The sequence below is a fragment of the Macaca thibetana genome, chromosome 10, assembly GCF_024542745.1.
Source record: "Macaca thibetana thibetana isolate TM-01 chromosome 10, ASM2454274v1, whole genome shotgun sequence".
In the NCBI taxonomy this organism is placed as follows: Eukaryota; Metazoa; Chordata; class Mammalia; order Primates; family Cercopithecidae; genus Macaca; species Macaca thibetana.
The window spans coordinates 65,847,959-65,862,197 of record NC_065587.1 but is presented as its reverse complement, the minus strand read 5'-3'; the positions used below and the strand labels follow the sequence as shown (position 1 = coordinate 65,862,197).

General features: G+C 42.5%; 1 protein-coding gene across 24 annotated transcripts in view; it reads right to left on the bottom strand.

Moving 5' to 3' along the window:
* The window catches only part of EIF2S2 (eukaryotic translation initiation factor 2 subunit beta), a 511,882-nt gene that overhangs the window by 36,604 nt on the left and 461,039 nt on the right, over positions 1-14,239 (bottom strand). The gene's annotated exons all lie outside the window — the stretch shown is intronic.

Here is a 14,239-nt window from a genome sequence, read left to right as displayed (position 1 = left end):
ATAATGCACTGTGGAAGGCCACAGGGACCCCTGCCCAAGAAAGCCTGGGTATTATCCAGGTTTCCCCCCACTGAGACAGCCTGAGATATGGCCTCATGGGAAGGGAAAGACCTTACAGCCCCCCAGCCCGACACCTGTAAAGGGTCTGTGCTGAGGAGGATTAGTGAAAGCAGAAGGCCTCTATGCGGTTGAGATAAGAGGAAGGCACCTGTCTCCTGCACGTCCCTGGGAATGAAATGTCTTGGTGTAAAATCTGACCATACATTCTATTCTGAGATAGGAGAAAACCGCCTTATGGCTGGAAGCGGTACTGCCTTATGGCACTGAGGTGTTAATATAAGGTTAAACATAAATCTAGCGTATGTGCACATCCAGGCACAGCATCTTTTCTTCGACTACTATTTATGACACAGAGTCTTTGCTCACATGTTTTTCTGCTGACCCTCTCCCCACCTTCACCCTATAGCCCCACCACATTCCCCTCGTGGAGATAGTAAAGAAAGTGATCAATAAGTACTGAGGGAACTCAGAGACCAGCGCAGGTGCAGGTCCTCACTTGCTAAGTGCCAGTCCCCTAGGACCACGTTTCTTCCTCTATACTTTGTCTCTGTGTCTTATTTCCTTTTCTTAGTCCCTCGTCTCCACCTTGTGAGAAATACCCACAGGTGTGGAGGGGCAGGCCCCCTTCATCTGGTGCCCAATGTGGGTTCCTTTCTCTATGGTGAAGATACGCTACAGTGTGATCATTGAAGGCAAATCGATGAGAGATTCCTGAGTACGTCCACGGTCAGCCTTGCGGTAAGCTTGCGCACTCAGAGAAACCTAGGATAACAATGGGTCAAACTGAAAGCAAATATGCCTCTTATCTCAGCTTTATTAAAATTCTTTTAAGAAGAGGGGGAGTTAGAGCCTCTACAGAAAATCTAATCATGGTATTCCAAACAATAGAACAATTCTGCCCATGGTTTCAAGAACAGGGAACTTTAGATCTAAAAGATTGGGAAAAATTGGCAAAGAATTAAAACAAGAAAATAGGGAGGATAAAATCATCCCACTTACACTACGGAATAATTGGGCCATTATTAAAATAGCTTTAGAATATTTAAAACAGAAGAAGATAGCGTTTCAGTTTCTGATGCCCCTGAAAGCTGTGTAATTGATTGTGAAGAAGAGGCAGGGACAGAATTCGAGAAAGGAACGGAAAGTTCACAGTATAAAAAGGTAGAAGAGCCTGTAATGGTTCAGTCAACGCAAAATGTTGACTACAGTAAATTACAGGAGGTAATATATTCCGAACCATCAAAATTGGGGGGAAAAGGTCTAGAACTATTGGGGCCATCAGAGTCTAAACCACGATGGCCAACTCTCCAATCCCAAATGCAGGTTAGACAAGTACAAACCCCAAGAGAATATCAGAAAAGGATAGTCTCTATCACGGCAATGACAATCCAGATACAGTATCCACAATATCAGCCGGTAGAAAGTAACACCCAATGGCCAGTACCCTGCCAATACTGGTCGCCAGCCGAACTTCAGTATCGGCCGCTCCCAGAAAATCAGTATGGACAGCCAGGAAGTTTCCAGCACTACAGGGCACGGTGCTATAGCCTCAGCCGCCCACTATGAGACTTAATCCTACAGCACCACCTAGTGGACAATATGGTGCATTACATGAAATTATTGAGAAGGCAAGAAAACAAGGAGATACTGAGGCATGGCAGTTTCTAGTAATATTAGAGCCCATACCACCTGGAGAAGGGGCCCAAGAGGGAGTGCCTACCCGAGCTGATGCCAGGTATGAGTCCTTTTCTATGAAAATGCTAAAAGACATGAAAGAGGGAGTAAAACAGTATGTACCCAATTCTCCTTATTTGAGAACATTACTAGATTCCGTTGCTCACGGAAATAGACTTATTCCTTATGACCAGGAAATTTTGGCCAAATTGTCACTCTCACCTTGTCAATTTTTACAATTTAAGACCTGGTGGATTGATGGGGTGCAACAACAGATCCAAAACAATAGGGCCGCCAATCCTCCAGTTAACATAGATGCAGGTAAAAAATAGAAAAATTAAACCACAAAAAATAGAAATAAGAAAAGACACATTAAAAACATTAAATGACTTTCAGAAATTGCTAGGAGATATTAATTAAATTCGGCCAACTCTAGTCATTCCTACTTACGCCATGTCAAATTTGTTCTCTATCTTAAGAGGGGACCCGGACTTAAATAGTAAAAGAATATTAACCGCAGAGGCAGCAAATGAAATTGAATTAGTTGAAGAAAAAATTCAGTCAGCACAAGTAAATAGAATAGATCCCTTGGCCCCACTCCAACTGTTGATTTTTGCTACTGCACATTCTCCGACAGGCATCATTGTTCAAAACACTGACCTTGTGGAGTGCTCCCTTCTTCCTCACGGTACAATTAAGACTTTCACATTGTACTTGGATCAAATAGCTACATTAATTGGTCAGGCAAGATTATGAATAATAAACTTGTGTGGAAGTGACCCAGACAAAATCATTATTCCTTTAAACAAGGAACAGGTTAGACAAGCCTTCGTCAATTCTTGTATGTGGCAGACTGGTCTTGCTGATTTTGTGGGAATTATTGCCAATCGTTACCCAAAAACAAAAACCTTCCATTTTTAAAAATTGACTACTTGGATTTTACCTAAAATTACCAGACATTAAACCTTTAGAAAAGTGCTCTGACAGTGTTTACTGATGGTTCCAGCAATGAAAAAGTGGCTTATACTGGGCCAAAAGAACAAGTCATTGAAATTCAATATCACTCGGCTCAAAGAGCAGAGTTGGTTACAGCCATTACAGTGTACAAGATTTTAATCAGCCTATTAATATTGTGTCAGATTCTGCATATATAGTACGGGCTACAAGGGATGTTGCGACAGCCCTAATCAAATACAGTATGGATGATCAGTTAAACCAGCTGTTCAATTTATTACAACAAACTGTGAGAAAAAGAAATTTCCTATTTTATGTTACTCATATTCGAGCACACACTAATTTACCAGGGCCTTTAACTAAAGCAAATGAACAAGCTGACTTACTGGTATCCTCTGCATTCATAAAAGCACAAGAACTTTGGCCGGGCACGGTGGCTCAAGCCTGTAATCCCAGCACTTTGGGAGGCCGAGACGGGCGGATCACGAGGTCAAGAGATCGAGACCATCCTGGCTAACACGGTGAAACCCCGCCTCTATTAAGAAATACAAAAAACTAGCCGGGCGAGGCGGCGGGCGCCTGTAGTCCCAGCTACTCGGGAGGCTGAGGCCGGAGAATGGCTTGAACCCGGGAGGCGGAGCTTGCAGTGAGCTGAGATCCGGCCACTGCACTCCAGCCTGGGTGAGAGAGCGAGACTCCGTTCCAAAAAAAAAAAAAAAAAAAAAAAAAAAAAAAAAAAAAAAAGCACAAGAACTTCATGCTTTGACTCATGTAAATGCGGCAGGATTAAAAAATAAATTTGATATCATATGGAAATAGGAAAAATATATTGTACAACATTGCACCCAGTGTCAAGTTCTACACCTGCCCACTCAAGAGGCAAGAGTTAATTACAGAGGTCTAGGTCCTAATGCGTTATGGCAAATGGATGTCGCACATGTACCTTCATTTGGAAAATTATCATTTGTCCATGTGACAGTTGATACTTATTCACATTTCATATGGGCAAGACAGGAGAAAGTATTTCCCATGTTAAAAGACATTTATTATCTTGTTTTGCTCTCATGGGTGTTCCAGAAAAAATTAAAACTGACAATTGGCCAGGATACTGTAGTAAAATATTCCAAAAATTCTTAAATCAGTGGAAAATTACACATACAACAGGAATTCCCTATAATTCCCAAGGACAGGCCATAGTTGAAAGAACTAACAGAACACTCAAAACTCAATTGGTTAAACAAAAAAGAAGGGGGAGACAGTAAGGAGTATACCACTCCTCAGATGAAACTTAATCTAGCACTCTATACTTTAAATTTTTTAAACATTTATAGAAATTAGACTACTACCTCTGCAAAACAACATCTTACTGGTAAAAAGAACAGCCCACATGAAGGAAAACTAATTTGGTGGAAAGACAACAAAAATAAAACATGGGAAATAGGGAAGGTGGTAACATGGGGGAGAGGTTTTGCTTGTGTTTCACCAGGGGTAAATCAGCTTCCTGTTTAGATACCGACTAGACATTTAAAGTTCTACAATGAACCCATCGGAGATGCAAAGAAAAGCGTCTCCGCAGAGACGGAGACACCGCAATCGAGCACCATCGACTTGCCAGACGAACAAAATGGTGATATCAGAAGAACAGACGAAGTTGCCATCCACCAAGAAAGCAGAACCGCCGACTTGGGCACAATTAAAAAAGCTGACACAGTTCTCTGAAAAAAAGCCGAGAGAACACAAGGGTGACACAAACTCCAGAGAGTATGCTGCTTGCAGCTTTGATGATTGTATCAACGGTAGGAAGTCTCTCCACGTCTGCAGGAGCAGCTGCAGCTGATTATACCTACTGGGCCTACGTGCCCTTCCCGCCCTTAATTCGGGCAGTTACATGGATGGATAATCGGATTGAAGTATATGTTAATAATAGTGCGTGGGTACCTGGCCCCATAGATGACTGTTGCCCTGCCCAACCCGAGGAGGAAGGAATGATGAATATTTCAATTGGGTATCGTTATCCTCCTATTTGCCTAGGGAGGGCACCAGGATGCTTAATGCCCGAAACCCACAATTAGTAGAAGTACCTATTGTCAGTACCACCAGTAGATTTACTTATGACATGGTAAGTGGAATGTCACTCAGGCCACAGGTAAATTATTTACAGGACCCTTCTTATCAAAGATCATTACAATCTAGGCCTAAGGGGAAGACTTGCCTCAAGGAAATTCCCAAAGAATCAAAACGCCTAGAAGTTTTAGTTTGGGAAGAATGTGTGGCGGATAATGTGGTGATACTCCAAAACAATGAATTCGGAACCATTATAGATTGGGCACCTCATCCACCGCAGTTGCACAGGACAAACTCAATCGTGTTCCAGTGCACATATGAGTCCGGCTGTGAACAGTGACGTAAGAGAAGGTTTAGATAAAAATAAGTACAAAAGGTTAGTCTCCCTACCCTTGGGAATGGGGAGAAAAAGGAATCTCTGCTCCAAGACCAAAAATAATAAGTCCTGTCATTGGTCCTGAACATCCAGAATTATGGAGGCTTACTGTGGCCTCACACATTAGAATTTGGTCTGGAAGTCAAGCTACAGGAACAAAAGATCGTAAGTCATCTTATACTATTGACCTAAATTCCAGTCTGACAATTCCTGTGCAAAATTGTGTAAAACCCCCTTATATGCTAATTGTAGGAAACTTAGTTATTAAACCAGATTCCCAAACTATATCCTGTGAAAACTGTAGATTGTTCACTTGCACTGATTCGACTTTTAATTGGCAGCACCATATTCTACTAGTGAGAACAAGAGAGGGCATGTGGATCCCTGTGTCCATGGACTGACCATGGGAGGCTTCGCCATCCATCCATATGTTGACTGAAGTATTAAAAGGAGTTCTAAATAGATCCAAAAGATTCATTTTTACTTTAATTTCAGTGATCATGGGATTAATTGCAGTCACAGCTATGGCCGCTGTGGCAGGAGTTGCATTGCACTCTTCTGTACAGACAGTAAACTTTGTTAACAATTGGCAAAAAAATTTTGCGAGATTGTGGAATTCACAATCTGATATTGATCAAAAATTGGCAAACCCAATTAATGATCTTAGACAAACTGTCATTTGGATGGGAGACAGGCTCATGAGCTCGGAACATCGTTTTCAGTTACAGTGTGACAGGAATACGTCAGATTTTTGTATTACACCCCAAGCCTGTAATGAGTCTGAGCATCACTGGGACATCGTTGGATGCCATCTGTAGGAAAGAGAAGATAATCTTACTTTAGACGTTTCAAAATTAAAAGAGCAAATTTTCAAAGCATCAAAAGCCCATTTAAATCTGGTACCAGGAACTGAGGCAATCGCAGGAGCTGCTGATGGCTTTGCAAATCTTAACCCTGTCACTTGGGTTAAAAGCCTCCGAGGTTCCACTATTGTAAATTTTGTATTAATCCTTGTGTGCCTGCTCTGTCTGTTGTTAGTCTACAGGTGTACCCAGCAGCTCCGAAGAGACAGCGACCGTCAAGAACGGGCCACAATGATGATGGTGGTTTTGTCAAAAGAAAAGGGGGAAATGTGGGGAAAAGAAAGAGAGATCAGATTGTTACTGTGTCTAATTAGAAAAAGGAAGACAAAAGAAACTACATTTTGATCTGTGCTAAGAAAAATTGTTCTGCTTTGAGATGCTGTTAACCTGTAACTTTTGTCCCAGCCCTGTGCTCACAAAAACATGTGCTGTATTGACTCAAGGTTTAATGGATCTAGGGCTGTGCAGGATGTGCTTTGTTAAAAATGTTTTTGCAGGCAGTATGCTTGGTGAAAGTCATCGCCATTCTCCATTCTTGATTAACCAGGGACACAGTGCACTGTGGAAGGCCGCAGGGACCCCTGCCCAAGAAAGCCTGGGTATTGTCCAGGTTTCTCCCCGCTGAGACAGCCTGAGATACGGCCTCGTGGGAAGGGAAAGACCGTAGAGCCCCCCAGCCTGACACCTGTAAAGGGTCAGTGCTGAGGAGGATTAGTGAAAGCGGAAGGCCTCTATGCAGTTGAGATAAGAGGAAGGCACCTGTCTCCTGCATGTCCCTGGGAATGGAATATCTTGGTGTAAGATCCGACTGTACATTCTATTCTAAGATAGGAGAAAACCGCCTTATGACTGGAAGCGAGGCATCATGGCAGCAGTACTGCTCTGTTCCTCTTTACTGCACTGAGGTGTTAATGTAAGGTTAAACATAAATCTAGCCTATGTGCACATCCAGGCACAGCACCTTTTCTTCAACTTATTTATGACACAGAGTCTTTGCTCACATGTTTTTCTGCTGACCCTCTCCCCACCTTCACCCTATAGCCCTGCCACATTCCCCTTGATGAGATAGTAGAGACAGTGATGAATAAATACTGAGGGAACTCAGAGACCAGTGCCGGTGCAGGTCCTCACTTGCTGAGCGCGGGTCCCCTGGGCCCACGTTTCTTCCTCTATACTTTGTCTCTGTGTCGTATTTCTTTTCTCAGTCTCTCGTCTTCACCTTGCGAGAAATACCCACAGGTGTGGAGGGGAAGGCTCCCTTCAAAAATGCATGAAAGACTTAAATGTATTCCAAACTATAGAACCACTAGAAGAAAACATGGGGAAACCCTCTAGGATACTGGTCTAGGCAAAGACTTTATGACTAAGACCTCAAAAGCACAGGCAACAAAAACGAAAATAGACAAATGGGACTATACTAAACTAAAAAGTTTATGCACAGCAAAGGAAACAACAGAATGAAGAGACAACCTGTTGAATGGTACAAAATATTTGCAAACCGTTCATCTAACAAGAGATTAATATCCAGAATATACATGGAACTCAAACAACTCAATAGCAAAAACAATTCCATTTTTAAAAGTGAGCAAAGGATCTGAACAGACATTTCTCAAAAGAAGATGTACAAAGGCCAGCAGGTATATGAAAAAATGCTCAATATTACTAATCATCATAGAAACGCAAATCAAGGCCGGGCATGGTGGCTCATGCCTGTAATCCCAGCACTTTGGGAGGCCAAGGTGGGCCTGCGGTCAGGAGTTCGAGACCAGCCTGGCCAACATAGTGAAACCCCGTCTCTACTAAAAATACAAAATTAGCCAGCATGGTGGTACACACCTGTAGTCCCAGCTACTCGGGAGGCTGAGGCAGGAGAGTTGCTTGAACCCGGGAGGCAGAGGCTGTGGTGAGCTGAGATTGTGCCATTGTACTCCAGCCTGGGCAACAAGCCAGAAACTCCGTCTCAAAAAAAAAATAATAATAAAAATAAAAGGAAATCAAAACCACTGTGAGATATTGTCTCACCCCAGTTAGAATGGCTATTACGAAAAAGATAAAAAAATAAAATAAACAGTTGCTGGTCAGGATGCAGAGAAGAGGAGACTTATACACTGTTGGTGGGAATGCAAATTAGTATAGCCATTATGGAAAACAGTTATGGAGATTTCTCAAAGAAACTAAAAGTAGAACTATCATGCGATGTAGCAGTCTCACTACTGTGTATTTATCCAAAGGAAAGGAAATCAGTATATCAAGGGATAGCTCCACCCATATGTTTATTGCAGCACTATTCACAAGAGCAAAGATATGGAATCAACTTTGTGTCCATCAGTGGATGACTGAGAAAGATAATGTGATATATATATATATATATATATATATATATATATACACATAATGGAATATTATTTGGCAATTAAAAAGACTGAAGAGTGGGCATGTTGGCTCATGCCTGTAATCCCAGCACTTTAGGAGACCAAGGTGGGAGGACTGTTTGAGGCCAGGAGTTCGAGACCAGCCTGGGCAACACAGTGAGACCCCTGTCTCTACCAAAAATAAAATAAAAAATTAGCCAAGCGTGGCAACATGTGCCTGTAGTCCCAGCTACTCAGGAGACAGAGTCAGGAGGACCACCTGAGCCTAGAATTTCAAGGCTGCAGCGTGCCATGACTGCACCACTGCACTCCAGCCTGGGCAACAGAGCAACAGCCCATCAAAAAAAAGCGGGGAGGAGAATGAATTAGGCTGGGCATGGTTGCTCATGCCTGCAATCCCAGCATTTTGGTAGGCCAAGATGGGTGGATCACTTGAACTCAGGAGTTTGAGACCAGCCTGGGCAACATGGCAAAACCCCATCTCTACAAAAAAATGCAAAAATTAGCTGGGCATGGTGGTGTGCCTGTAGTCCAAGCTACTTGGAAGGCTGAAGTGGGAGGATTGCTTGAGCCTGGGAGGTCAAGGCTGCAGTGAGCTATGATCACGCCACTGCACTCTAGCCTGGGCGACAGAGTGAGACCCTGTCTCAAAAAAAAAAAAAAAAAAAGAATAAATTATGTCATTTGTAGCAACATGGTTGGAATTGGAGGTCATTGTGTTAAGTGAAATAAGCTCGACCCAGAAAGGCAAATATGACATATTCTCACTCTTGTGGGAGCCTAAAAAAAGTTGATCTCATGAAAGTAGAGAGTAAAATGTTAGTTACCAGAGGCTAAAAGGGTTGTGGGTGTGTGAGTGGGGAGGAAGAGAGGTTGGTTAATAGGTACAAACATACAGTTAGATAGAAGGAATATGTTCTGATTTTTAATAGCAGAGTAAAGTGACTATAGTTAAACAACAGTGTATTATGCATTTCAAAATAGCTAGAAGAGACAACTTGAAATGTACTGAACACACAGAAATGATAAATGCTGAAGATGATGGATATCCTAAATACCCTGAATTGGTCATTACACGTTCTATGTATGTAACAAAGTATCATATGTACCCCATAACTATGTACCAATATTATGTATCAATAAAAAAAAAGACAAAGATAATAGGTTTTAGGAAGTGGGATCAACCTAGGAAGGAAGCAGAAGGAAGTCCCAAGAGGATAGCTATATGCAGACTTAGAGAGACTGGAGAAAGAAGCACTCTAGGGGGTTATTTCCAGGGAACTGATAGAGTATCTGACATGTTTGTCTGTGTTGAAAATAATTTAGGCATTTTTACATTTATGTTGGAAAGTCTGGAAGAATTAGTGATAATGACAGAAAATTTGGCAAACAAAAACTGAGGCAATTGTTAATTCCAAGAAAAACCAAAAATTGTATAAGAAAGGAAATGTAGCTGGGCACAGTGGCATGCACCTGTAACCTCAGCTGCTCAGGGGGCTGAGGTAGGAGGATCACTTGAGTCCAGGAGTTCCAGACCAGCCTGAGTGACAGAGAGACCCCATCGAAAGAAAGACAAAGAGAGAACTAGGAGAGAAAGAAAGAGAAAGAGGGGGAGAGAGAGAGAGAAAGAGAGAGAAAGGAAATGTGATCATAATATGTCTAATTGATCCAGAAGTAAACCACACTAGTATAGGAAAATCATAATAAGATTAACACGAAATATTGATTTAATAAAACATATTGTGATATGACAATATTGGGAAAGATGGAAAATATAAGGTGTGAATTATCATATTTCCTGTAAGATACTGATATAATTTGGATATTTGTCCCTGACCAAATCTTACATTGAATTGTAATCCCAATGCTGGGGGTGGGGCCTGGTGGGCGGTATTTGGGTCATGAGGGTGGATCTCTCATGGTTTGGTGCTGTCTTCACAATAGCACAACATCTGGTCATTTAAAAATGTGTGGCGCCGGCTGGGCGTGGTGGCTCATGCCTGTAATCTCAGCACTTTGGGAGGCCGAGGTGGATGGATCATGAGGTCAGGAGTTCGAGACCAGCCTGGCCAACGAGGTGAAACCTGTCTCTATTAAAAATATAAAAATTAGCTGGGTGTGGTGGCACGCACCTGTAATCTCAGCTACTTGGGAGTCTGAGGCAGGAGAATTGCCTGAACCCAGGAGGTGGAGGTTGCAGTGAACCGAGATCACACCACTGCACTCCAGCCTGGGCGACAGAGCGAGACTCCATCTCAGGAAAAAAAAAAAAAAAAAAAAAAGTGTGGTGCCTTCTTTCTCTCTTCCCTCCTTTTGGCATATGATGTGCCTGCTATTACAATTGTTAGTTTTCTGCCTTCGTGATGTGCTTAATAATAACAAGTGTGTGTTGAAGTCCCCTACTATTATTGTGTGTCTAAGTCTTTTCTTAGGTCTAGAAGTAATTATTCTATAAAGCTGGCTGCTCCAATGTTGGGTGCATATATGTTTAGCATAGTTAGATCTTCTTGTCGAATTGAAGTTTTCATCATTATGTAATGCTCTTCTTTGTCTTTTTTTTACTGTTGTTCATTTAAAGTCTATTCTATCTGATAGAAGAATAGCGATCCCTATGCTTTTTTTGTTGTTTCCATTTGCATGATAGATCTTTCTCTGTCTCTTTACTTTGAGCCTATGGGTGTCCTTATATGTGAGATGGTTCTCTTGAAGACAGAAGAAGGATGGATCTTGTTTTTTTAATCCAACTTGCCACTCTATATCTTTTTTTTTTTTTTTATTTTGAGACAGAATTTCGCTCTTGTTGCCCAGGCTGGAGTGCAATGGCACAATCTCAGCTCACTGTAACCTCTTCCTCCCGGGTTCAAGTGATTCTCCCACTTCAGCCTCCTCAGTAGCTGCGACTATAGGCGCCTGCCACCATGCCTAGCTAATTTTTTGTATTTTTAGTAGAGACTGTGAGTAGAGTATTTTTGTATTTTTAGTTTCACTATGTTAGCCAGGATGGTCTTGATCTCCTGACCTCATGATCTGCCCACCTTGGCCTCCCAAAGTGCTGGGATTACAGGCATGAACCACCGCACCTGGCCACCACTCTATATCTTTTAAGTGGAGTGCTTAGACCATTTACGTTCAAGGTTAATATTGATATGTTAAGTTTTGTTGCCACTGTAGTGTTGTTAGCTAATTGCTTTATAATCTTGATTGTGTAATTGCTTTATAGAGTCTGTGGACTGTGTGTTTTTGTGGTAGCAAGTACCATTCTTTAGTTTCCGCAATTAGAACTCCCTTAAGCATCTCTTGTAGGACTGGTCTGGTGGTGACAAATTCTCATAGCAATTGTTTGTCTGGGAAAGACCTTATTTCTCCTTCATTTATGAAGAGGATTGCTTAAGGCCAGGAGTTCAAAACTAGTCTGGGCAACTAGTCTGCGAGACCCTGTCTCTACAAAAAGTTAAAAAAGATTAGCCAGGCATTGTGGCATGCACCTGTCATCCCAGCAACTAGGGAAGCTGATGTAGGAGGATCACTTGAGCCTAGCAGTTTGAGGCTGCAGTGAGCTATGATTGCACAACTGTACTCTAGCCTGGGCAACAGAGCAAGATCCCGTCTCTACTTGAAAAAAAAATTCCTAAAAATGGGCCCCCAGTCTCTTTTGGTTTGTAAATCTTTTCTGCTGAGAAGTTCACTGTTAGTCTGATGGCTTTCCCTTTATAGGTAATATGATGCTTTTCTCTAGTTGCCTTTAAGATTTTTTCTTTCACATTAACCCTGGATAGTCTGATGACTATGTACCTTGAGGATGGTCATCTTGCATACTATCTCACAGGAATTCTCTAGATTTCTTTTTTTTTGAGACGGAGTCTTGCTCTGTCGCCCAGGCTGGAGTGCAGTGGCCGGATCTCAGCTCACTGCAAGCTCCGCCTCTCAGGTTTATGCCATTCTCCTGCCTCAGCCTCCCATGTAGCTGGGACTACAGGCGCCTGCCACCTCGCCCAGCTAGTTTTTTGTATTTTTTAGCAGAGACGGGGTTTCACCATGTTAGCCAGGATGGTCTCGATCTCCTGACCTTGTGATCCACCTGTCTCGGCCTCCCAAAGTGCTGGGATTACAGGCTTGAGCCACCGCGCCCGGCCTCTAGATTTCTTTTATCTGCATATTGAACTCTCTAGCCAGATTGGGGAAATTTTCCTGAATTATATCCTTGAATGTATTTTTCAAGTTGCTTACGTGTTCTTCTCTCTCAGAAATTCCAGTTAGTCATAAATTTGGTCACTTTATATAATCCCATATTTATTGATGGCTTTGTTCATTTTTAAAAAATTATTTTATCTTTATTTTTGTCTGACTGGGTTGATTCAAAGGACCAGTCTTTGAGCTCTGAAATTCTTTCTTCTACTTAGTATAGTGTGTTGTTAAGGCTTCTAACTATATTTTGAAAATCTGTTAGTTAATTTTTAATTCTAGAAATTGCTTCATTCGTTCTTAATATAGCTGTGTTATCTTTCAAATCTTTGATTGTTCTTCTGACTTCCCTGTGTTGGATTTCAACTTTCTCTTTGATCTCATTGAGTTTCTTTGCCATTCATATTCTAAGTTCCATATCTGTTAGGATCCATTGCTTGAGACCTAATGAGGTCTTTTGGAGGTGACTAAATACTTTGGTTTTTTGTTTTCCTGGAGTTCTTGCCCTGGTTCCTTCTTAAATGAAGGAACTGACACTTCCTTTTTTGAATTTGCTATCATTTGGATGGGGTTTCTTGATTTTTTTTTTTTTTTTTTTTTGAGACAGAGTTTTGCTCTTTCGCCCAAGCTGGAGTGAAGTGGCGTGATCTCGGCTCACTGCAACCTTTGCCCCCTGCCCCACCCCCCAGTTCAAGCAATTCTCCTGCCTCAGCCTCCCGAGTAGCTGGAATTATAGGCACCTGCCACCATGCCCAGTTAATTTTTGTATTTTTAGCAGAGATGGGGCTTCACCATGTTGGCCAGGCTGGTCTCAAACTCCTGACCTCAAGTGATCCACCTGCCTCAACCTCCGAAAGTGCTAGGATGGATTACAGGCATGAGCCACTGCACCTGGTGGCTTCTTAATTTTTTATTCTTTTTTTCCCCTTGTTGACATGACTGTGGTATATGTTGTCTACGATTGATTGGCTTTATTTCTGGGTGTTTTCAGGGTGCCAAGGCTCTGTACAGGTTTCTTGGTTGTAGATAAGTTCATGCAGTGGCTTTCTCAGACATTATTTGTTTCAGTGATGTACTTTTGTTCAGTGGTATAATTCAGGTTGCAGTCTAGTAGATGGTGCTTAAGAGTAAGAGCCATCAGGGAGGCATGAGGGTGGAAGCAATGGAGAATCAAAACAGCACTTTCCTTTAGGGTGTTCACCTTCAGTGAGGGTGAAGCTGCTGGAGAAGCCCAAGAAGTGGTTTCTTTCTTTAAGCCCATGCTCCCCAGCCCTGTTGGGAACAGCCACTGTCAAGTCCACAACAGTGCACTGAGGACAAGGGTAAGGGGAGAGAGATGACCTCCTTTCCAAGTCTAATTATGGGCTTTGGTGGTACTGCCTTCAGCAGCTGGTGCTGAGCTTGCATTTCCTGTGCCCCAAGGGGGACTTTGGCAGGTCATGTTCCCCGCTCCCATAGGAGTGACTGCACCAAGGGTTAGATCTCCAGGGGAGTAGGGTCTGCCTCCCTCTTCTGCTTCTTGGAGCTGTGGGACACTGTACCCCAACTGACCAAGGGAGCAGGTTGGGGCACTAAGCAATGACACCTGCAGACTGCTTCCAGGTCACAAAGCTGTCCCTAGCTGCAAGTCTCACCACTGGTGAGAAACTTCAGTTTCAGCAACTCTCCTCTCATTCCAGTCCTATGATGGGAGA